At 43.7% G+C, this 24,922-nt stretch overlaps 2 non-coding genes across 2 annotated transcripts; both read left to right on the top strand.

The window, feature by feature from the left end:
• Window positions 1–4,939: 4,939 nt before the first annotated feature.
• LOC120274287 lies at window positions 4,940–5,046 on the top strand. Its single transcript, XR_005540817.1, has one exon. It is a non-coding gene; the product is annotated as a small nucleolar RNA R71 (small nucleolar RNA).
• A 7,266-nt stretch (window positions 5,047–12,312) lies between these two features.
• Window positions 12,313–12,419, top strand: LOC120274349. The gene has a single exon (XR_005540875.1). It is a non-coding gene; the product is annotated as a small nucleolar RNA R71 (small nucleolar RNA).
• Window positions 12,420–24,922: the final 12,503 nt, after the last annotated feature.

Below are 24,922 nucleotides of genomic sequence, written 5' to 3'. Positions count from 1 at the left end.
GCATAAAAAAACAAGTAACTCACATCCATCATTAGTCCAAGCTAAAAAGAATCTTACAAGAATGAATAAAGCCATCATTGGTAACACTAGCATGTAAACAATGTTCCTAAAACATGAAATGCTCCCATCCCCACACTTAGTGTTGTACATTGCCCTCAATGTACACTAATCATGATAAACATGCAAGAAGGGCCAATGCAAATAATAATAGAGGAGGGTGAAAAACAAAACTTCCCCGGTTTATCTTGTGTTCGTCGTGAGGTGCGACTCGACAAAAGGTGTGGTGAGCAATACACGTCTTGTCCGACCTCCATTTAAAACTAGGAAAGCTCACCAAATTCCCTCAATTCCCTGCGAGGCAAAAAGGGAACATCATCATTCCACAAAAATTCACAAATACAAAAACAAGGGAGAGACTAGGGAAAAGTCAACAAAATACATAGATGAAAACAAAATAAAGTTCAACACAAAGAGTTGGGAGGAAGAGGTCCATGCCAACTCAACAAAACACAAACATAATACATAACAAAATAAAGTAAAGTAGATAAAAAGTGTCCATGCTCAAACGAGCCGCTACTCATCACAATCCGTGCCTGGTGGTGGTGGCATGGTGGCGATAGGAGTATGCGAGGCGGAACCATAGTATGAGGTAATGAAACGGTGAAAATCTGCCTCGAGTCGATGCTGTCCCTCAAGGACCTAGTGAAGTCTGGGTCACGGATCTCGCACTGCTCCCGACGTACACCCCCGACTCTCCCTCAATCCCCCCGGCCTCATGTCGAGTCGGGTAATGAAGTAGTACATGGGGTAGGGAAAAGGTGCGCCCTCGGGGCTCGACTCGTGTGCTCGTCGGGTCACCGACTGGACTCACCAGTGGCTTGAGTGCCGTGGGGGGCCCCGCCCTCATGCGCTCAACAACCACCAAGCCAATCGCCCATATGTGTGCCTTCCCGAGGGGTGTCGCACCTCCCTACAATAGTCATGCCTCGCGTCTGCTCAAACAAACCCATGCCACGGATCAATCTGGTCACATAGGGCCCAATAAAGATAGCTCCCAATTGAGTATACGAGCCCTGGTGAAGGAATGCATCAGCGACAAGGTAGCCAAGGTGAGTAGGGCGCCTCTCAAAGATGCCATACATCGTAAAGATATCGGATTGGATGACCACCCCCTTGCTATCGGTCCGGCCCCAAAGAGAACAGGCAATCAAGGCATGAATGAATCTATGTGCCGGGTCGATCATGCGTGAGGCCTTTCGGGTGGTATCTTCACCCGCCAAAGTCGCCCAATAGTTGCTCCTACCCACCTCACTCGGGAAATCAAGCTTAAGACGTTTGCCGGGCATGGATTTGATAAAATCAGCATCATATATCCTCAAGTACTTGGCAAAGTCCAAATGATGCATAGTGCGCTTCCTTCCAAAAGCTTGAAAATGGATGGTGACAACTTTCTTATTCCGCACGGATTCTCCATCTTGTCGCGCCTCAAATGTACTCAAGACCTCCAAGGTTAATTGACGGAAGGTTGGCTCGATAATGGCAAAGAGTTTATCCCAACAATTGTGTGAGAGCCAATCCCGTACTTGACTTGCAAACCCAAGGTTGTCCACAAGTTCCCAATCAAGATAGCACAAAGTCCCGAATGGTTTTGTCTTCAATCTATCATATCTCTCTCGATGGTGGGACAATTTGAAGACGGGTTCATCGGGTGTAGAGGATGGTTCGGTAGTTCTTGGGCGCTTGGAGGCGAGCCTTTTAGTGTTAGGCATCCCTACAATGAAGACAAACTTTGATCAAGCTCAAAGGGATACAAGATAACTCAAAATAACATGGTAGAGATAGAGGAGACTAATGCAAAATTGGGTTTTTGGGACCATACGGCCGTATGGGGGCCGTATGGTCACTATTCACACGGCAAGAGTCTCCCCTATACTCATGGAATCGAAAAATTTGTACATAAATTAGAATGAAAATTCATTCACAACATTCACATCATCCAAATCAAGCAAATTGCTAAAGAAATTCCATGCAAAAGTCTCAAGAATGCCCAAAAAATGGAAAGAATAAAACTAGGCATTGAAAAAGCATACCGACGAAACCTTGAGAAAACAAGCTTTAAACTCGGGTAAGATCACTAGATCGAAGTCTCCAATGGATTGGGAGAAGTTTTTGGAAGAAAAATGAAGACATTCGGCCAAGAATCGAGAGAGAAAAGAGAGAAAGTTTCGGTGGAGTTGAAGAGAAATGAGAGGTGGAAGAGAGAGAGAGAGAATGAGAGGCCTTAAAGGGGGAAGCCCCGCCACCATACGGCCCCCATGCGACCCCGTATGGAGGCCGTATAAGTGGGTAACTTCCCTCGGCCGAGACACCCAGCCGACTTGGACGGCCCCCATACGGGGCCGTTTGGGGGTCGTCTAAGTGAGCACAGAGCCATCCGGATCGGCTCTGTGGTCAGCTTAGACGGCCTCCATACGGCCCAGTATGGCCATAAACCTTTAAAGGCCAATCAAAACCATGAAAACCTGCCTCAAATGATGTAAAAATGAAAAAGAAAGCTTGACGACTTCTCCAAAAACGACTAAAATGAATAAAACGACGATCTAACACATAAATTAACACCTACACATGTGTGTCTCAAGAGGTTGCACAAATATACCACAATAAAAATGATGAGAGCAATGTGCCAAGTGTATGAGCATGAACTTATTCACAATCAAACAAGTCTAAGAAATACGAAAATTGAAATGAACTAAGAACTAAAAATACGGAAAATGCAAACAAATGCCCCCGAATGTTTGGGTTGCCTCCCAAGAAGCGCTTGTTTAACGTCACGAGCCTGACGTACCTTGTTCCTTACCTCATGGGGGTTCAAACAATTTGAAGCCACCCCCGGTTTCCCTTGTAGTGTTGCTTCTTCCCTGTAGATTGAAAGACAACATTGAAAATACCTCAAATTGTTCATGAGTGGAGAGGGGTGCAAAATTTACGTTTCCTCCATGAGATGTGGGAGGATGAAGCTTGTTACCTTTCTTTTTTCTCCCATGGATCTCCCTCCACATTCTCTTCATAAATGATTCTTTTTTTTCTTTTTCTTTAGCATTAGTACAGGATACCCTCTCTTTTGGTGGCTTCAAATTGTGAATTGGAGGATGACGATGAGGTTCTTCTTCTTCTTCGTTCTCCAACTCCCCCAAATATTCATCCAAAGGATTTAAAAAGAGCACCTCCTCGCACACAATCGAAATCAACCTATCGGGCTTTCATCAACGAAATAAAGTATGTCATCATGATCTAAAGAATGTTTCATGGCAGCTGGCAAAGTGTACACCACTTCCTCTTCTCCCGACTCTTAACGCCAACTTCCCTCCTTTCAAGTCAATTAAGGCACCCGAGATGCTCGAGGAATGGTCGGCCAAGAATTAGTGGTATCTCCACATCTTCATCTATGTCCATGATGACAAAGTCCACCGGAAAAACAAATTTATCCACTCGCACAATCACATCTTCGACAATCCCACGAGGTTTTCTTGTTGATCGATCTGCCAACTGTAAGGTCATCCTCGTGGGCCTTAATTCATCCAAGCCAAGTTTCAAATACATGGTGTAGGGCATGACGTTTATGCTAGCCCCCGAGTCCGCTAGAGCATTCTCTTGGACTCCACCTTCAAGCATGCATGGAATAATGAAACTACCCGGATCTTTCAACTTTTGTGGGAGCTTCTTTTCTAGAATAGCCGAGCAATTCCCCGTAAGTGCAATCGTGCCTTCTTCGTCCAACTTTCTCTTGTTCGTGAGGAGCTCTTTTAAAAACTTGGCATATTTTGGCATTTGAGTCAACGCTTCAACTATCGGGATGTTCAAATGCAGTTGTTTGAAGATGCTCATGAATTTTCTGAAGTGAACCTCCTTCTCATGCTTCAATCTGGTTGGATAAGGGATTGGAGGCTTATACTCGGATGATTTTGTTGGTCCTTGTTGTTGGAAATTGTCATTTCTTCCCTGATTTTTGTCTTCACTATTTTCTTCAACTAGTTTGGGGTCTTCCCCGGAGGCTACCCCACTTTTCTTGACACTTGGGTCAACTTCGACCCTTGTCTCCACTTGCTTCCCACTTCTAAGAGCAATGGCCTTTAAGTGCTCCCTTGGATTTTCTTCCGTGCTACTCAGAAGACACCCTAGGGGACGTTCAGAATTTGCCTTCGTGAGTTCCCCTACTCGATGCTCAAGTAACTTCACCGAAGCTTGGAGGTTTCTCAAAATAGAACCTATCTCACTAAACTGTTCGGCGTGCTGAGTGAGTTGAGCATTCACCTTGCCGAATTGTGCATCCATGCTACTAGTTAGATTATTGAACCTGTCATTTGTACTGAGCATGAACTTGGCAAGGACCTCTTCAGTAGAAAACTTCCTCTCAAAAGCCGGTTGTTGAAGTTGAGATCCTTGAGATAGTGCACCACTTTGTTGTAGTTGGCCTTGGTTCCATGAAAAATTTGGGTGGTTCTTCCACCCCGGATTGTATGTTGAGCTATACAGGTTCCCTTGATTTCGTTGCCCCCCAATGTAGTCAACATTCTCAATGCAAGCAACAGAGAAGCTGGCAATTGGACATTGGGCTGCATCATGCCTACCACCACAAGTATTACAATTCATCACTGATTCTGACCTCGAACTACTGCCCATAAGAAGATCAAGCTTTCGAGTCAACACATCAATCTTCGCGGCCAAGGCATCATTTCTACTAACTTCATAAAGCCCAGCAGTCTTTTGTGTAGATCCTCTTGAGGCCCAATGTGATTCATTGCTTGCCATAAACTCAAGTAATTGCTCGGCCTCGTCGGGATACTTGTTGCTAAGGGAACCGCCCGCCGTGGCATCAATGAGTTGGCGAGTAGCATAATTTAGCCCATTGTAAATGATTTGTACTCGCATCCATGAAGCAAAACCATGGTGGGGGCACCTTCTAAGGAGATCCTTGAATCTCTCATAAGCTTCAAACAATGTTTCGGACTCCCCTTGTTTAAAGGCTGAAATTTCTTGCCTCAACTTCGCCGCTTTGCTTGGCGGAAAATATCTTCCAAGGAACTTCTCCACCATGTCCTTCCATGTTTTAATAGATCCCGGAGACAATGAGGTAAGCCAACGATAAGCTCCATCTCTCAAACTGAATGGAAATAGTCTCAAACGGATAGCATCGTCTGACACCCCATTGATCTTGAATATAGACCAAATTTGGAGGAACCGGGAAAGGTGGTAATGAATATCCTCATGGGCAAGACCATTGAATTGGACTGAATTTTGGATCATGCCGATTGTACTTGCTTTAATTTCAAAGTTGTTGGATGCCACTGACGGTGCTTGAACACTAAACTCATCACCCGTGAATTGGGGTCTTTCATATTCGGATAGAGTGCGACGCTCTTCGGCCATGATTGAAGACTCTCTATCCTCAATTTCAATGTTTTGTGTACCCGAACCTTCACCAACTTCTCTCAATCTCCGATGCAAAGTTCTTTCAATTTCACTATCCGGTGTAATCAATGTTGATGGATTTGAGCCTGTCATGCACAGTACCTTGCAAAACCAAGAAAGATGATAGAAAGTGAAGATCGAAGGAAAAGAAAAATAACGATAAAAAAAATGAGTAAAGAATGAAATGGCTAGAGTAATAATCTAAAAGTTTCCAAGAATTCCTTAAAGTCCCCGGCAACAGCGCCAAAAACTTGATCGCTTCCCCGCAAGTGTACGGGATCGCCAAGTAATACCTCGTGCAAAGACACGAGGATCGTATTCCACGGGGCTAAGGATCTCCTATTACTCCTTCTCGAGCTATTATCTAGCCTAAGATCTTAAGTGATGGATTTACTCTACTAAATACAAATAAAACTAAACACAAGATTTGCTAGCAAATTAGAGAGAACAACCAATAAGCAAGCAAGAGAATCAATGAAGTGCAAAGGCCTATGGATGTGGATCCCGTTGAGGGGTTATCATGCAACATGGATGATGATTTAAAGATGCAAGGGTAAATTGGACCATGAGATTCCAAGATTAGAACAACCCCAATTTCTCGGCGATTGAACCCTAATCCCATACGAACATAGATAGGAATTTCTTCCATATCTACATTCCTACGATTGCATTAAGTACAAGGAAATCTCGCTTAGGAATAAACCTACTCTTCTTCGGATTAAACCTACATGGAGGGCTACCAAACACCCAATTTCTCGGCGTGATGATACAAGTATCCCCCTTCTAATCCATTCATGACCTAATACATGCGAGCAAGTCACATCTACATGCATCATTCATAAAAGAGCTACGGATTTCTCCTTGGTGTAACACTTAGCATGAAAACAATGGATTAGATCTCAAAAATACCCAAGCATAGAATTAACAAGTAATCATCCAAAATACATGATAAAACCCCCCAAGGTTCACCAACACCCGGTGGCCTTGGGGGTCTAGTGTGTTATCATCTCATAACAAAGCATACAATCAAGCAAAACATGAAACAAAGACATAGTATGACACTCCCTAGATGAAATGGTGAAGGATGAGGCGAGAATATGCCGAATGACACTTCCCCCGCCAAAGGAATGCCGAATGACGCTTCCTCCAGCCGCGGTTCTCCTTTCTTCAAGTCGTGATCGATCTCCCCTTTGAATGATGTTGCCTTCTTGCCTTGAGAGCCTTGGACCTTGGGCTTGAATGATCTTCTAGCTTTCTTGCCCTTCTTCTCCTCCCCAAGGTCGACCAAAATCTCCCAAATGATCTCCCAAAAGTCGGCCAACCAAAAAGTCCTCTAATCAGCCCTAAAAGTGAGTATATATACCCCCCGAGGCATACGGGCCGTATAGGGGTCGTATGGGGGTCGTATAGCATTCAGAAACCCTAGATTCGTGTTCCATACGGGGTGCATACGGCCTCCATATGGCCCCGTATACTGGGTAGTATGGAAATCTGGACAGAACACCAAATCAATCCGCTGCTACAGTGCATACGGCCCCCATACTGGGTAGTATGGGGGTAGTATGAAATTCCTGTTTTCTTCTCTTTTTGCCAAAATGATATCTTCTTGTTCTCCATGGCTTCCATATGCCCTACAAGCAAATAATAGACGATTAAGCGCGAAACGGGCATCAAATCTCACAAAATACATGCAAAGTGCATACGATACATATATGAAAACACCTACATTTAGACACTTATCAACTTGCAATCCCAAGGCTCTCCACAAGTTCCCACTCAAGGTAGCACAATGTTCCAAATGGTTTTGTTTTCAGTAGATCATATCTCTCTCGATGATGGGATAACTTGAAGACGGGCTCATCGGGTGTAGAGGAGGGCCCGGTGGTCCTTGGGCGCTTGGTGGCGAGCCATTTTGTGTTAGGCATCCCTACAATGAAGATAAACTTTGTTCAAGCTCATAGGGATACAAGATAAAGCAAAAGAAAATGCTAGAGGTAGAGGAAACACATGAAAAACCAAATTTTTAAGGTCATACGGCCGTATGGGGCCGTATAGTCACTATTCATCCAGCAAGAGTCTCCCCTATATTCAAAGCATCGAAACTTTTTTACATAAAATTGAAGGAAAATTCATCCATGACATTCACATCATTCAAACCAAGCAAAATGCTAAAGAAATCCCACACAAAATCTCCAAGAATGCCCAAAAAATGAGAAAGATAAATCTAGGGCATAGAAAAAGCATACCAATGAAATCTTGAGAAAACAAGCTTTAAACTTGGGGAAAACAACTAGATCGACGTATCAAATGGATGAGGAGAAGATTTAGGAGGAAAAAATGAGGAGATTTGGCTAAGAAATGAGTGATAAAGAAGAGAGAAAATCGGTGGAGAAAGAGAGAAAATAGGAGAATGGAAGAAAGAGAAAGAGAGAAAGAATATATGGGGGGGCCCGAGCCATACGGCCCCCATACGGCCCCGTATGGCCGTATGGGCCAAAAGGCCCTCTCGGCTGAGGGGCTCCCCCGTCGCAGACGGCCCTGTATAGGGGCCGTATGGGGGGCCGTCTACGACGGCACAGAGCCTCTGTGCTCGTCTCAGACGGCCACCATACGGCCCAGTAAGGTCGTATACCCATTAGAATCAATTAAAACTTCGAAAACCTGCCCCCAAATGATGAAAAAATGATATAGCAAGCTCGAAGACTCCTCCAAAAATGAGTGAATTGAATAAAACGACGATCTAGTGCATGAATTAACACCTAAATATGAGTTTCTCAAGAAGTTGCACAAACATACCACAATTAAAACGATGAGAGCACTACGCCAAGTGTGCGAGCATGAACTTATTCAAAAGTAAAACAAGTCTAAGAAATACAAGAATTGACATGAACTAAGACCTAGAATATGCAAAAATGCAAGCAAACACCACCGAATACTTGGGTTGCCTCCCAAGAAGCGCTTGTTTAACGTCACGAGCCTGACGTACCTCATTCCTTACCTCATGGGGGTTCAAAGAGTTTGATTCCACCCTAGGTTTCCTTTGTAGCATTGTTTTGTCCCGGTAAATTCAGTGACAACATTGAAAAGACCTCAAATTGTTCATGAGTAGAGAGGCGTGAAAAATTTACCTTTCCTCCATGAGAAGTGGGGTGATGAAACTTGTTACCTTTCTTCTTTCTCCCATGAATCTCCCTCCACATCTTCTTGACAAATGACTCTTTTTTTTTTTTTCCTTAGCATTAGTGCAGGACACCCTCTCTTTTGGTTGCTTCAAATTATGAATTTGAGGATGTTGGTGAGGCTCTCCTTATTCTTCATTCTCCAACTCTCCCAAGTATTCATCCAAGGGATTTATAGAGAGCACCTCCTGCACACAATCAGAAATCAATCTATCAGTTTCATCAACAAAGTAAAGTGTGTCATTGACACGTCCGAATATGCGTGTATGTACCGCAAGTGCACGGGTGTCGAAGTAATAATTACCCCGGTGAGTGCGTAGTCGAATCCACAGGGAACGGAAGTATTAGTATTAACCAATTCTTAGTTATCTAGTCGAAATCAATGGATATAATGAAATGAACTAATTGTAAGAGAATTAATAAGCAAGCAAGCGAGCAAGAAAACGAGTAAAGGAGATCTCAATCAATAAAGATGAGGTATCCGGGCAATGCTCCCCCTAGGATCTAACATGAAGCTCACAATTCACTAAATGCTTCTAAACCAAGTCTAATGAGTCGAGGTAATCCAAGAACAACAGGTTCTTGCCTCAAAGCCACCTGTTCTAGTCCCCTACAAGGTCCCGGTGGAAAAATCACTCAATCTCAACACCTCACACCCCATATGACTGCAATACGCTCTAGGGACACCTAAGAGTGAAACCGATTCCTAAGGATAGATCCAACCCTAATTCCCGGTGAAGGATCTCTAACCCCCTACAAGGTCCCGGCGGAGAAATCTCTCAATCTCACACCTCACACCAAATATGGTGGCATAGAGTTTAGGGAATACGGAGATAGGAAACACTCAATCGGAAGGGAGAGGGGACACTCCACTATCTCATGACTCACCCTCTCAACCCTCTTTAACCTTGACGTTCTAACTCTAATGGAGACCTCTCTCACATCAAAGTAACAAATCATACAAATCCAATCAACCTCAAGGATTAATTAAACAAGCAAGCAATGGGAATACAAGGTTAAAACTCAAATCAACTCGAATTAATAGAAACATAAAGCAAATCATTACAAAAACATAAATCCTAGGGTTCACATGCCCAAATACCTACTAAGGTTTAGCCCTCCATGGAGCAAGTTACAAAACAATGATTATTACAATAAAAAGCAATGAAAGCCATGAAGTAAAACCCCCTTAAATTCGTGATGATGGCCTTGATGGGTCGCCCAATGTCTTGAAGAATCCTTCTCCGAAGCTAGGTCGCCGAAGGCTCCCTCTTTGCTATGACGGAGAGAAGATCGATCAAAGTTGGTGATGGACGCCCACCAATATCGCCAAAGACCTCCTGCAAAACCCTAGCCGCCTTGCCTTCAAAGTGCTCGCCAAAACCTTCGCCAAAAGTCTCCCCCAAAATAGGGCAAACGGCCTATTTAAAGCCCAAAATCACGCCTGTCACATGCCCTCACGCGCCCGTGTGGATTTTCCACGCGGCCGCGTGGGCTGCAGAAATTTCCACACGGGCGCATGAACAGTAACTTTGTTACATTATTGCTACATGTCCGGGCACAAAATTGCTACAGTAAAATTGCAATCCAAATACTCTTCTCTTGAGGCCACATGTCCGGGCAGACGTCCATGTGGTAGGCTATAAAACTATTCTTCATCGATGTATCTTTGAGAGGTCTTGCAATCTTCACAAAGAGAAGGAACATGAAGATGTGACTGCCTTTGTGCGTTTCCAACTAGTGATTTGACTTCAATCTTCTTGGAAGTTGGCACACATCTCTACGTTTATGAACTCCTCTCATATTTTGGTCCTTGAATTGAACAAGAACTCCTAACATTGTGTCTTTATAGCCTATCTTTGTTTCCTTTTTACTCTTCAAGGCATTCACAACCTATATGCATAAAAGAACACCAAATACACAATATGAGACATAAACCACAGTAAAAATGATGCTCAATGCATGTAAAACATATATAAAAATATGTCTACTCAAGCACTTATTAGTCATCATAATCTAAAGAATGTTTCATGGCAGCTAGCAAAGTGTACACCACTTCCCCTTCTCCGACTCTTAACGTTAACTTTCCTCCTTTCAAGTCAATCAAGGCACCCGAGGTGCTGAGGAATGGTCGGCCAAGAATCAGTGGTATCTCCACATCTTCATCTATGTCCATGATGACAAAATCCACAGGAAAAACAAATTTGTCCACTCGGACAATTACATCTTCGACAATCCCACGAGGTTTTCTTGTTGATCGATCCGCCAATTGTAAGGTCATCCTCGTGGGCCTCAACTCATCCAAGCCAAGTTTCAAGTACATGGTGTAGGGCATGACATTTATGCTAGCCCCCAAATCCGCTAGAGCATTTTCTCGGACTCCACCCTCAAGAATGCACGGGATAATGAAACTTCCGGATCTTTCAACTTTTGTGGGAGTTTCTTTTATAGAATAGCGGAGCAATTCCCCGTAAGTGCAACCGTGCCCTCTTCCTCCAACTTCCTCTTGTTCGTGAGGAGCTCTTTTAAAAACTTGGCATATTTTGGCATTTGAGTCAATGCTTCAACTATCGGGATGTTCAAATGGAGTTGTTTGAAGATGTTCATGAATTTTTTGAAGTGAACATCCTCCTTCTCATGCTTCAATCTTGTTTGATAAGGGATTGGAGGATTATACTCGGATGATTTCGTTGGTCCTTGTTGTTGGAACTTGGCATTTCTTCCCTGATTTTTGTCTTCACTATTTTCTTTAATTAGCTTGGGGTCTTCCCTGGAGGCTACCCCACTTTTCTTGACACTTGGGTCAACTTCGACCCTTGTCTCCACTTGCCTCCCGCTTCTAAGAGCAATGGCCTTTAAGTGCTCCCTTAGATTTTCTTCCGTGTTACTTGGAAGACACCCTAGGGGACGTTCAGAATTTGCCTTCGCGAGTTTCCCCACTCGATGCTCAAGTGACTTCACCGAAGCTTGGAGGTTTCTCAAAATAGAACCAATCTCAGTGAACTGTTCAGCGTGCTGAGTGAGCTGAGCATTCACCTTGCCAAATTGTGCATCCATGCTAATGGTTAGGCTATTAAACATGTCATTAGTACTAAGCATGAACTTGGCAAGGACCTCTTCAGTAGAAAACTTCCTCTCAAAGGCCGGTTTATGAAGTTGAGATCCTTGAGATGGTGCACCCCTTTGTTGTTGTTGGCCTTGGTTCCATGAAAAATTTGGGTGGTTCTTCCACCCCGGATTGTAAGTTGAGCTATACGGGTTCCCTTGAATTCGTTGCCCCCCAATGTAGTCAACATTCTCGATGGAAGCAACTGAGGAGCTAGCAATTGGATATTGGGCTGCATCATGCCCACCACCACAAGTGCTATAATTCATCACTGATTCTGACCTCGAACTACTGCAAATGAGAAAATCAAGCTTCCGAGTCAACACATCAACCTTTGCGGCCAAGGCATCATTGCTACTAACTTCGTACAGCCCAGTAGTCTTCTGTGAAGATCCTCTTGAGGCCCAATGTGATTCATTGCTTGCCATAGACTCAAGTAATTGCTCGGCCTCATCGGAATACTTGTTGCTAAGGGAACCACCCGCTGCGGCATCAATGAGTTGGCGAGTAGCATAATTCAGCCCATTATAAATTTTTTATACTCTCATCCACAAGGCAAAACCATGGTGGGGGCATCTTCTAAGGAGATCCTTGAATCTCTCATAGGTTTCAAACAATGTTTCGGACTCCCCCTGTTTAAAGGCTGAAATTTCTTGCCTCCACTTCGCCGCTTTGCTTGGCGAAAAGTATCTCCCAAGGAACTTCTCAACCATATCCTTCCATGTTTTAATAGATCCCGGAGACAAAGATGTAAGCCAATGATAACCTCCGTCTCTTAAGCTCAACGGAAATAGTCTCAAACAGATCACATCGTCCGATACCCCATTAATCTTGAATGTGGAGCAAATTTGGAGGAACCAGGAAAGATGGTCATGTGCATCTTCATTCATGAGACCATTGAATTGAACCGTGTTCTCGACCATGCCGATTGTACTAGCTTTAATTTCAAAATTGTTGGATGCCACGGATGGTGCTTGAACACTAAACTCATCACCTGTGAATTGGGGTCTTTCATACTCGGATAGAGTGCGTCACTCTTCGGCCATGATTGAAGACTCTCTATCCTCAATTTCAATGTTTTGTGTACCCGAACCTTCACCAACTTCTCTCAATCTCCGATGCAAAGTTCTTTCAATTTCACTATCCGGTGTAATCAATGTTGATGGATTTGAGCGCGTCATGCACAGTACCTTGCAAAACCAAGAAAGATGATTGAAAGTTAAGACCAAAGGAAAAGAAAAATAACAACAAGAAATGAGTAAAGAATGAAATGGCTAGAGTAATAATCTAAAAGTTTCCTAGAATTCCTTAAAAGTCCCCGGCAACGGCGCCAAAAACTTGATTGCTTCCTCGCAAGTGTACAGGATCACCAAGTAATACCTCGCGTGAAGACACGAGGATCGTATTCCACGGGGCTAAGGATCTCCTATTACTCCTTCTCGAGCTATTATCTAGCCTAAGATCTCAAATGATGGATTTTACTCTACTAAATGTAATTAAAGCTAAAACAAGGTTATGAACAACTTAGAGAGCACAAGCAATGAGCAAGCAACAAATTCAATATAATGCAAAGGCCTATGGATGTGGATCCCCTTGAGGGGTTATCATGCAACATGAATGATGATCTAAATTTGCAAGGGTAAAAATGGACCATGAGATTCCAAGATTAGAACAACCCCAATTTCTCGGCGATTGAACCCTAATCCCATACAAACATAGATAGGAATTTCTTCCAAATCTACATTCCTACGATTGCATTAAGTACGAGGAAATCTCACTTAGGAATAAACCTACTCTTCTTCGGATTAAACCTACATGGAGGGCTACCAAACACCCAATTTCTCGGTGTGATGATAACTGTATCCCCTTCTAATCCATTCATGATCCAATACATGCGAGCAAGTCACATCTATATGCATCACTCATAAAAGAGCTACGGATTTCTCCTTAGTGTAGTAGCACTTAGCATGAAAACAATGTTCTAGATCTCAAAATTACCCAAGCATGGAATTAACAAGTTATCATCCAACATACATGATAAAACCGCCCCAAGGTTCACCAACACCCGGTGGCCTTGGGGATCTAGTGTGTCATCATCCTACAACAAGCAATACAAATAAGCAAAACATGAAACAAAAGCATAAATGACACTCCCTAGATGAAATGGTGAAGGAGGAGATGAAGAATGTGGCGAATGACGCTTTCCCCGCCAAAGGAGTGCCAAATGACGCTTCCTCTAGCCGTGGGTCTCCTTCCTTCAAATCGTGGTAGATCTCCCCTTGAATGATGTTGCCTTCTTGCCTTGAGAATCTTGGACCTTGGGCTTGGATGATCTTCTAGCTTCCTTGCCCTTCTTCTCCTCCCCAAGGTCGCCCAAAAACTCCCAAGTGCTCTCCCAAAGTCGGCCAAGAAAAGGGCCAGCCAAAAAGTCCCCTTTTCTGCCCTAAAAGTTGGTATTTATACCCCCCGAGGCATACGGGTCGTATGGGGGTCGTATAGCACCCAAAAACCCTAGATTCACGATCCATACGGGGTGCATACGGCCCCCATACTGGGTAGTATGGAAATCTGGGCAGACACTTAAAATCAATCTGCTGCTACAGTGCATACGACCCCCATACTGGGTAGTATGGGGGTAGTATGAAAATTCTTGTTTTCTTCTCTTTTCGCCCAAATGATATCTTCTTGTTCTCTATGGCTTCCTTATGCCCTACAAAGCAAATAATAGACGATTAAGCGCAAAACGGGCATCAAACCTCACAAAAATACATGCTAAGTGAATACGATATATGCATGAAAACATCTACATTTAGACACTTATCAGCAGGTGAAGAATGTGCCGAATGACGCTTTCCCAGCTAAAGGAGTGCCGAATGATGCTTCCTCTAGCCGCGGGTCTCCTTCCTTCAAATCATGGTAGATCTCCCCTTGAATGATGTTGCCTTCTTTCCTTGAGAGTTTTGGACCTTGGGCTTGAATGATCTTCTAGCTTCCTAGCCCTTTTTCTCCTTCTCAAGGTCGCCCAAAATCTCCCCAAGTGATCTCCCCAAAATCGGCCAAGAAAAAGCTCTAGCCAAAAAAGTCCCTTGTTCTGCCCTAAAAGTTGGTATTCATAAACCCCACGAGGCATACGGGGGTCGTATAGCACTCAAAAACCCTAGATTCGCGATCCATACGGGGTGCATACGGCCTCCACATGGCCCCGTGTACTGGGTAGTATGGAAATCTGGGCAGACACTCCAAATCATTCCGCTGCTATAGTGCATACGGCCCCCATACTAGGTAGTATGGGGGTAGTATGAAATTCCTGTTTTCTTCTCTTTTTGCCCAAATGATATCTTCTTGCTCTCCATGGCTTCCTTATGCCCTACAAAGCAAATAGTAGACGATTAAGCACAAAACGGGCATTAAACCTCATAAAATACATACAAAGTGAATACGATATATACATGAAAACATCTACATTTAGACACTTATCAAATATCCGCACACTTAAGCGTTGCTTGTCCCCAAGCATACAACTCATGAAAAACAAAGAGACTGAGAAGTGGCTAAATGCAATAGCTCTGGCATCAAGTAAATATAAGACTCCAAAAGCACTGGACAATGAAACATAGATGTTGAGTCATAGTCAATAAGCATAATAAAAATATCCCGTCTTACCCCTTATATGTCTGTGTCGTGTAAGTGAATCTTACATCTCATATGCCCTGATTTGGTCCAGCCTAAGGACTTCAATCAATACAGCTCTAGATGCTAATCACTGCACTCACAAAGAATACTAAGTCTTAAACTACTAAGTGCTACTTCAATGGCCAAATAAGATCCTTCTAATTCTCTGCCTTGAAACTAAGCCCACTTTCTACTCAAAACCTTTGGTAGGTACTCAAAAAGATCAGTAGGTTTTATTTTCATTTCCTCATTCATTTCATTTTTTTCGAGTCTGACTAACGTAGACTGCATCAACATCATTTTGAAATCTTTCTGGAGGGTGCACATGCTGGTTAGGCACAAGAGCCACCCAACTAGTCGATTACAGTGTACATATACGCATTCATGCTTCAATAGCAGAGGAATACTGACAAAGACTCATTTTTTTTCACTCCATTTTTTTTTCACATTTACCCTAGATCACATCTTCAGAGTACTCTACATGACACAAAACTAAGATTACCTCAAAAAGACTTAGAAGTTCTTAAGAGTCTATTGAAGGATAGAACTTAGTGTTCTAAGGCCAAGTACTCAAAGTAGTGTGTTACGCATAAAAGAGAGTTAGAGTAGTCACATTGGCTATTCCTAGGGCATCGACAAAAAATTCAGTGCACAAGACAATACTAGGGGTAAAACAGGATTCAATAAAGCATAGAAACAAACCACTCACACTCACATCAATCATTAATCCAAGCTAAAAGAGTCTTACAAGAATGAATAAAGCCATCATAGGTAATACTAGCATGTAAACAATTGTCCTAATAAATGAAACACACCCATCCCCACACTTAGTGTTGTACATTGCCCTCAATGTGCACCAATCATGAAATATATGCAAGATGAAGCAATGCAAATAATAAAGGAGGGTGAAAATGAACTCCCCGGTTCAACTTGTGCTCGTCGTGAGGTAGGACGTGAGAAAATGTGTGGTGAGCAATACATGTCCCGTCCAACCTTCATTAAAACCAGGAAAACTCACCAAATTCCCTTAATGCCCTACGAGGCAAAAAAGGGGACATCATCATTTCACAAAAATTTAAAAATACAAGCACAAGGGAGAAACTAGAGAGTAGTCAACAAAAACATAAAGATGAAAATAAACTAAAGTTCGACAACACAAGTCGATAGGGTAAGAACCAAGCCAACTCAACAAAACACAAAAATAGAAAACAAAGCAAACTAAAGTAAATGATAGGTGTCCATGCTCCAACAAGCTACTACTCATGACAATCTGGTGCTGGTGGTGGTGGCATGGCGGTAGAAGAAATGGCTACAGTGTGCGAGGACGAACCACAGTAGGATGTGATGAAAATGTGAAGATCTGCCTCGAGCCGGTGCTATCCCTAATTGATCTGGTGAAGCTGGCTACGAATCTCACGCTGCTCCTGATGCACAGCCTAAACCTCACCCTCAATCCCCCTCAGTCTCATGTCGAAGTCAGCTAAAGATGTAGCGCCGGGGGTAGGAGCAGGTACGTCCTCAGGGTCTAACTCAGTGTGCTCAGTCTGTCGCTGACTAGACTCACCAGTGGCCTGGTGGCGTGTGGGTCGGCCACGTGCGATCACCAAGCCTATCGCCCGTATATGGGTTGGTCCGAGGGGTACTGTACCTCCTACAACGGTCATGCCTCGCGTCTCCTCAAGTAAACCCATGCCACGGATCAATCTAGTCACATAGGGCCCAATAAATATAGCTCCAAATCGTGTATACGAGCCCTAGTGAAGAAATGCATCGGCGACAAAGGTGGCCAAGGTTAGTGGGGCGTCGCTCGAAGATGCCATACATCATATAAATATCGGCTTGAGTGACAACCCCCTTGCTATCGGTCCGGCCCTAAATAGATCGAGCAATCAAAGCATGAATGAATCTGTGTGCCGAGTCAATCATCTGCGAGACCTTTCGTGTTTGATCATCACCTGCCAAAGTCGCCCAATAGCTTCTTCTACCCACACCACTTGGGAAATCAAGCTTAAGACGTTTTCCGGGCATGGAGTTGATAAACTCATCATCATAGATCCCCAAGTACTTGGCAAAATCCAAGTTGTGCATAGTACGCTTCCTTCCAAAAGCTTGAAAATGGATGGTGATAATTTCCCTATTCCACACGGAATCTCCATCTTGTTGTGCCTCAAATGTACTCAAAACCTCCAAGGTTAATTGACGAAAGGTTGGCTCGTTTATGGCAAAAAGCTTATCCCAACAATTCTTTGATAGCCATTCCCTTACTTAACTTGCAACCCCAAGGCTCTCCACAAGTCCCCACTCAAGGTAGCACAATGTTCCAAATGGTTTTGTTTACAGTCAATCATATCTCTCTCGATGATGGGATAACTTGAAGACGGGCTCATCGAGTGTAGAGGAGTGTCCGGTGGTCCTTGGGCGCTTGGGGGCGAGCCGTTTGGTGTTAGGCATCCCTACAATGAAGATAAACTTTGTTCAAGCTCATAAGGATACAAGATAAAGCACAAGAGAATGTTAGAGATAGAGGAAACACATGAAAAATCAAATTTTTAAGGTCATACGGCCGTATGGTCACTATTCATGCGGCAAGAGTCTCCCCTATATTCAAAGCATCGAAAAGTTTTTACATTAATTTGAAGGAAAACTCATCCATAACATTCACATCATTCAAACCAAGCAAAATGCTAAAGAAATCCCATACAAAATCTCCAAGAATGCCCAAGAAATGAGAAAGATAAAACTAGGGCATAGAAAAAGCATACCGACGAAATCTTGAGAAAACAAGCTTTAAACTTGGGGAAACGACTAGATCAATGTCTCAAATGGATGAGGCGAAGATTTAGGAGAAAAAGTAGCGGGATTTGGTCAAGAATTGAGTGAGAATGAAGAGAGAAACTTGGAGGCAAAATGAGAGAAAAGAGAGAGCGGGAGAGAGAGAGAGATGAGAGAGATTATATGTGTGGGGGGGGCGGGCGACCCATACGGCCCCCATATGGCCCATATGGGGGCCATATGGGCCCTCTTGGCCCTCTCGGCCGAGGCGCACGGCCGTCTCAGACGGCCCCCATACGGGGCCATCTAAGGGGGCCGTCTGAGACGGCACAAAGCCCAATTTTGGCTCTGTGTTCTCCTTAGATGGCCTCCATATGGCCCAGTAAGGCCGTATGACATTAAAGACCAATAAAAACTTCAAAAACATGCTCCAAATGATGAAAAAAATGATATAGCAAGCTCGAAGACTCCTCCAAAAATGAGTGAATTTAATAAAACAACGATCTAGTGCATGAATTAACACCTAAATATGAGTTTCTCAAGAAGTTGCACAAACATACCACAATTAAAACGATGAGAGCACTACGCCAAGTATGTGAGCAAGAACTTATTCGAAAGTAAAACAAGTCTACGAAATACGAGAATTGAAATGAACTAAGACCTAAAATACAAAAAATGCAAGCAAACACCACCGAACACTTGTTTTGCCTCCCAAGAATGTGCCGAATGACGCTTTCCCCGCCAAAGGAGTGCCGAATGATGCTTCCTCTAGCCGCGGGTCTCCTTCCTTCAAATCGTTGTAGATCTCCCATTGAATGATATTTCCTTCTTGCCTTGAGAGTTTTGGACCTTGGGCTTGAATGATCTTTTAGCTTCCTTGCCCTTTTTTTCCTTCCCGAGGTCGCCCAAAATCTCTCCAAGTGATCTCCCCAAAATCGGCCAAGAAAAATGTCTAGCCAAAAAGTCCCTTGTTCTGCCCTAAAAGTTGGTATTTATACCCCCCGAGGCATACAGGTCGTATGGGGATCGTATAGAACTCAAAAACCCTAGATTCGTGATCCATACAGGGTGCATACGGCCTCCATACAGCCCCGTATACTAGGTAGTATAGAAATCTGGGCAGACACTTCAAATCATTCAGGTGCTATAGTGCATACGGCACCCATACTGGGTAGTATGGGGGTAGTATGAAATTCCTGTTTTCTTCTATTTTTGCCCAAATGATATCTTCTTGCTCTCCATGGCTTCCTTATGCCCTACAAAGCAAATAGTAGATGATTAAGCACAAAACGGGCATTAAAACTCATAAAATACATGCAAAGTGAATACGATATATACATAAAAACATCTACATTTAGACACTTATCAGTTGGAGATGACAAGCTCACATACCGCCTTGCTGAAGCCATGCAGTATTCTCTTGATTTTGATGATACTTTATACTTTCTAGACAATACTGATGAGATTGTTGATGAATACAGGCAGGAAATGTTCAATCCGGACCCATACGAGGGTTTGTTCGACCAAGAGGCGGATTATGAAGAAGTAATGATGCTTGGTTCGACGGATAAAGTACCATCTACCTCGGGGATCTTGAAGAAGGTGCTACGAAAAATGAAGAGGGCTAGGAGACGCCACCAGAAACACTCCAAACCTATTGGAGATGTTCATAAATCGAAGGAGTTGGATAAACCATCACTAGGAGATTCGAAGCCCGATAATTCACCCTCTATCCTCAAGAGAATCTGGACATCATGCTTTCAAGTCATGGGTAAGAGGGCAACCTTCATCTATAAACCAGTCTGAGGTAAGGCAAGGTACGCCAAGCTTAGTGACATTAAACAAGCATTTCATGGGAGGCGACCCAAGTGTTTTCTATTTTCTTATCTTCTAGTTTAGTTTATTTGCATGAATAATTTGTTAAGTGTTGGTGTCTTGATTTTTAGATGCTTATGCTGAGATTTTCTTGTGGGTTCTGAGTTTTCATCGTATACTTTAATGTAGAATTGGCGTAGTTATGTTGGTTGATCTTTATTTTATGTTTTTCACTGGTAAAACTTGCATAATAAGGCAGGCTCTGAGAGTGTAAACATGTTCAGGAACTTTATGCAGAGCCTGCAAGTTTTTCTAAGGCAACAAGTGAAAACGCACGGGCGTGTGGAATTTCCGCACACCCATGGACTTGTATTGTGAGCTCATCCAGAGAAGGCACAGGGGTGTGCAGCTGCGCCTTTGAATGACCATGCGAATATCGCACGCCCGTGGGTAATTTCCGCACGGGCGTGTGATTTCCTGCAGAGTTTGTCAAATTATCCCGAGAGCGTACAGGGGCGTGAACTCGCTCTTGTGGGCGACCTTCTGACAACCGCACAGGCGTGGGTAATTTTTGTACGCCTGACAAGATCCCCTTGCATATATCACGCAAGTGCACGGGTTTGTCGAAGTAATAATCCCGGGTGAGCGGGGTCGAATCCACAGGGAGTAGGAAGTGAAAAAGCTTAATTTGATTCTTAGCTATATGGAATATCAACAGTGATAAGTGTGAAAATGATTCAATTCTCAACAATAAAAGCAACAAGTAAGAGAGCAAAAATAAAGAAGAGGGTAAGGCAATTGATAAAGATGGGGTACTCAGATAATGCTTCACCTAGGATAATCGCTTCAAGTGCAAGAACCCTCTATTATGCTTCCTAATCAATGCAATGGTGAGTCATGGAAATCCTTACATACATAATCCCAAATCTAAGGTCAACTATGCCTAACTATATACATGTCCCGGAGGAGAAATCGAACAATCTCAACACCTCGCACTCGCATAGAGTTGCAATGAGCTCTAGGGTTTTGAAGTGATAAATCTCTTCCTAAATATAGACCTAACCCTTTGGTCCAGGCGAAAGGTCCCTAGCCACAATTAAGCCCTAGATACTAAGATCATCTCAACGCTTCACTCCATTGCACGCACAACTAAGCCCCAGCGGAGGTTCATCCCTTAGACCATTCACTCTATTATGGCCGTAAAGAACTCGAGGAACGGAGGTAGAATCTATCACGCCGGAGGGGAAAGGGGACGCTCCTGTACCTCTCGACTCATCCTCTCAACCCTCTCCAACCTAGCTTTGTTTAACGCTCGTGGTGTGTCACTCACTCCCAAGGTTACCAACAAGAACTCTCAACCCTAGTGTCACTCTAGGGGAAATGTTCATTCAATCAAGCATTCAAGGTTGGAACTCACAATAAACATCGATTTATTGACAGCATAATAAAGAAGTTCAATGAAACGAATACATCCTAGGGTTCACAATCATCCAAGTACCCACTAGGGGTTTAGCTCTCCATGGAGCTAAGTACAATCAAAGAAATAGAATGTAAAAGCAATGAATCCATAAAGAAACCCCCTTGATAGTCGTGTCGATGGTCTTGTGGAAAGTCCTCTACTCGTCATCCAAGGATTCCCTCGTCTGGTATAGGATACGCCTCAACGGAAGCTCTCCTACCAACCTTCTTCCTCAGGAATGACGATGTCGGAGCCATAGAACCTCTCCAAAACCTTGGCCAATACCCCTCGAAACCCTAGCCGAAGCCCTCTCGCAAGTTGGGGAAAAGATGGAGAAAAGAATAGAAAAATTCGGGCTGAATCGGCTTTAAATAGGGCTGGAATTGGGCGACTACACGGGCCTGTGGATTTTTCACACGCCCATGTGGAATTTCCACACGGGCGTGGGGATTCTCTGGAAGTGTCATTTTTGTCCGGATGTAAACAGTAACTACTACAGTATCTTGCTACAGTACTCTGCCAAAAAATACTCCCGAATCCACTTTTTCATCTAGGTAACATAAACGGGCACAAGTTTGTGTCGTGGATCTCTTTGCTTCTTCAATGACGGATAAGTTGATGGAGATCTTGTTCTATGTGCATAAGTCGTAATGCTTGAGTGTAACTGCCCTTGTGCCGCTCCAAATGGTTATGCAAACTCAAATACGGGGAGGTTGGCACATACTCTAGCATCTCACACTCGACCTATGTATTCGCGTTTGAACTTTAGTAAGATATCCTCCAAAATCGGTGCACTGTGATCCACATTGGCTTCTTTTCCTTCATACTCGGCCTCACAACCCTACCTACACGAAAGTAACATAAAAAGACACATATTAGTGTAAAAACCCGAGAAAAGTAATGCTCAACATAAGGAATGAACGCTTCGCATTCATATTGCACAAGCACTTATCAACGCCCGTGTGATTCTTTGCAAAAGGGTCTTCTTTATCCCGAGAAGACACAGGGGCGTGTGCTTGCCCCTGTGAGTTGAACCTGTGAATGTCCACGCCCGTGCATAATTTTTGCATGGACGTGCGGAACACTTAGGAAATTTTCTCGGATGTCCAGTGCAGTCACAGGGGCATGCATCTGCCCCTGTTAGTCGGGCGCACGGGCGTGCATAATTTCCGTACGCCCGTGGAGGTGCGTTCAGAGACTGTGCGAGTTTCTCTCGATAGCGCACAAGGGCATGCATCTGCCCATGTGGAGCTCTCTTGATGAGGCACACGGGCGTGCATAATTTTCGCACGCCCGTGCAATTGCGCAGAATTCCAAGAGGCGCGAGTATTCCTATAAAAATCCTTGCATGCTCTCTTCCTCTTTATCTTCAACCGCCTGAGAATTGCTTCAGATCATATTACCGACCTCTCATCATCGTTTTGGAGGATTTTTCTTCACATATCGTGCCGATTTTCAGAGCTCTCGAATTTATTTCATCGGTAACCTTTTTATCCTCTTTTCTTCGCCAACTCTTGTTTTTCACAGATTAAATATCTATTAGTGTGAATCTCCATTCTTTAAATGCATGGTGTATAATTAGAAAAGGTTTATACGTGGTTTTATGTTAAATTCTTGAGAATTACTATGCACCCGTGCGGGTTTTTCACGTCCTACAGATCCACACGGGCGTGGGTAATTTCCACAAGCCTGTGTGGAATTCTGCAGTATACTGCTTTTATGCTTCTTTGATCATTTTCCTCTTTTTGTACTACAGATATGGCACCTCGCGTGAGGAAGAACGAAGTAAAGCGTCTCATAGTCATCTCACCCGAGCCAATACATATGGAATTCTCAAATCCCGAGCATCAAACATGATTTGAGAGACTTTAAGCACTTGGTTTTGGTCAGACTTGTTTTGTGGATTTGCAAGCGCTCAGAGATGTTTAGCGGGGTGACAAGCTAGCTGATGAGATCGATGATTTGTTAGTAGTAGGAAGCTGGAGGAGATTATTGATGATTCGTGAGCCGGCTTACCGTGCATTAACGCTCGAGGTTCTAGCGTCTTTTGAGTTGAGGTATGGGAGAATTGACACTGTGGATGCTATATAGTTTCGAGCATTAGGACATCCATTTTCCATGAGTGTCACTGAGTTTTCGATTCAGATGGGCTTGTACGATGTTGCATATATCAGTACAGAGGAGTATGGACGTTTACCTGTGGATTTCCCAGTATCAGTGACTCCAGACTATGCGTATAGGGTCCTATGTGGACATGGGCAGTATGAACCGCGAATGTCGAAGGCCACCAGCCTATCCCGGTTGAGCTATAGGCATTTGCACGCGGTCCTCAGCAGGTCTGTGTCAGGTCGAGCTGATAACACAGCTGATTTGACCAAGCAGGACTTATTCTTTTTATACTCCATGGCCCGCAATGTGCAGATTCACTTGGGGTGCATAGTGGCGGATGTTCAGAGGTACCAGGGTTAGTCTACAATAGTGGGATTATTATTTGCTGGCCCTTACATTACTAGACTCATCTTGGGGATGGGGTTGGTAGATGCTTTACGTGGTGTTGAGAGGACAGTTGTGCCTACACCTCTTGCATTTGAGACGATCAAGATGATGGGATTGGTATGGAGATGTGGGCCAGGGGTCTATATTATTGTTTCAGCTATCCCAGAGATCGCTGGGAGAGAAGGGGATACAGTGGAGGATTTCGGACAGGTTTCTAGACTCTGTGCACCACAGGGGCCTCGAGCTTATGATCATATTGAGAGGCTTGAGAGCGTTGTGAGAGAGATTCAAACCGAGATAGCGGAGCTCCGCGCTATACACTCCACTCAGTATACAGATCTTATGGCCCGTTTTGACTTCGTACCAGATCTATTGAGATCCAGACCTTCTGGATCTCCTGCACCCCCATCCTCTATACCAGCACCAGTGGATCCACCTTATATTTCCCCACCACCAGCAGTAGCAGAGGAGCCGACAGAGCATGACACCGACATCTGACTTTCTTTTTCTGCAATTTCTTTATTTTGCATTTTATTTTAGACTTGTTTACTCAGAAAGGATTTTCCTTCTGAGTTTATTTTCATTTTGCATCTCGAGTTGTATTCATTGTCTATATTTTATATATACTCGAGTTATTTTTGTTTTATTGAGCTTCACTGAACCCCCTCGTGTATGCGTGCAGATGGTCTTGTCATCATGGGAATTCAGACTCTATCATGGGCACGGCCAAGGTGCTTCGGCACTTTCCCGTGTGAGCTTCACAACCCATCGGAACATTACTCCCAAGGACTTAGCTCCATCAAACGCAACACTAGGAGTTAGGGGAGTATTGTTTTGATTGCTTCTCCCACATATATTCTTCATTGATATACATTATGAGTGAGCTTGCATGTGTACATTGGGGACAATGTACAACTTAAGTATGGGGGGGCGGGGGAGTTTCATAGTGCACAC

This window comes from Dioscorea cayenensis, chromosome 12, assembly GCF_009730915.1.
Source record: "Dioscorea cayenensis subsp. rotundata cultivar TDr96_F1 chromosome 12, TDr96_F1_v2_PseudoChromosome.rev07_lg8_w22 25.fasta, whole genome shotgun sequence".
Lineage (NCBI taxonomy): Eukaryota > Viridiplantae > Streptophyta > Magnoliopsida > Dioscoreales > Dioscoreaceae > Dioscorea > Dioscorea cayenensis.
This window is presented reverse-complemented; position numbering and strand designations above follow the sequence as displayed.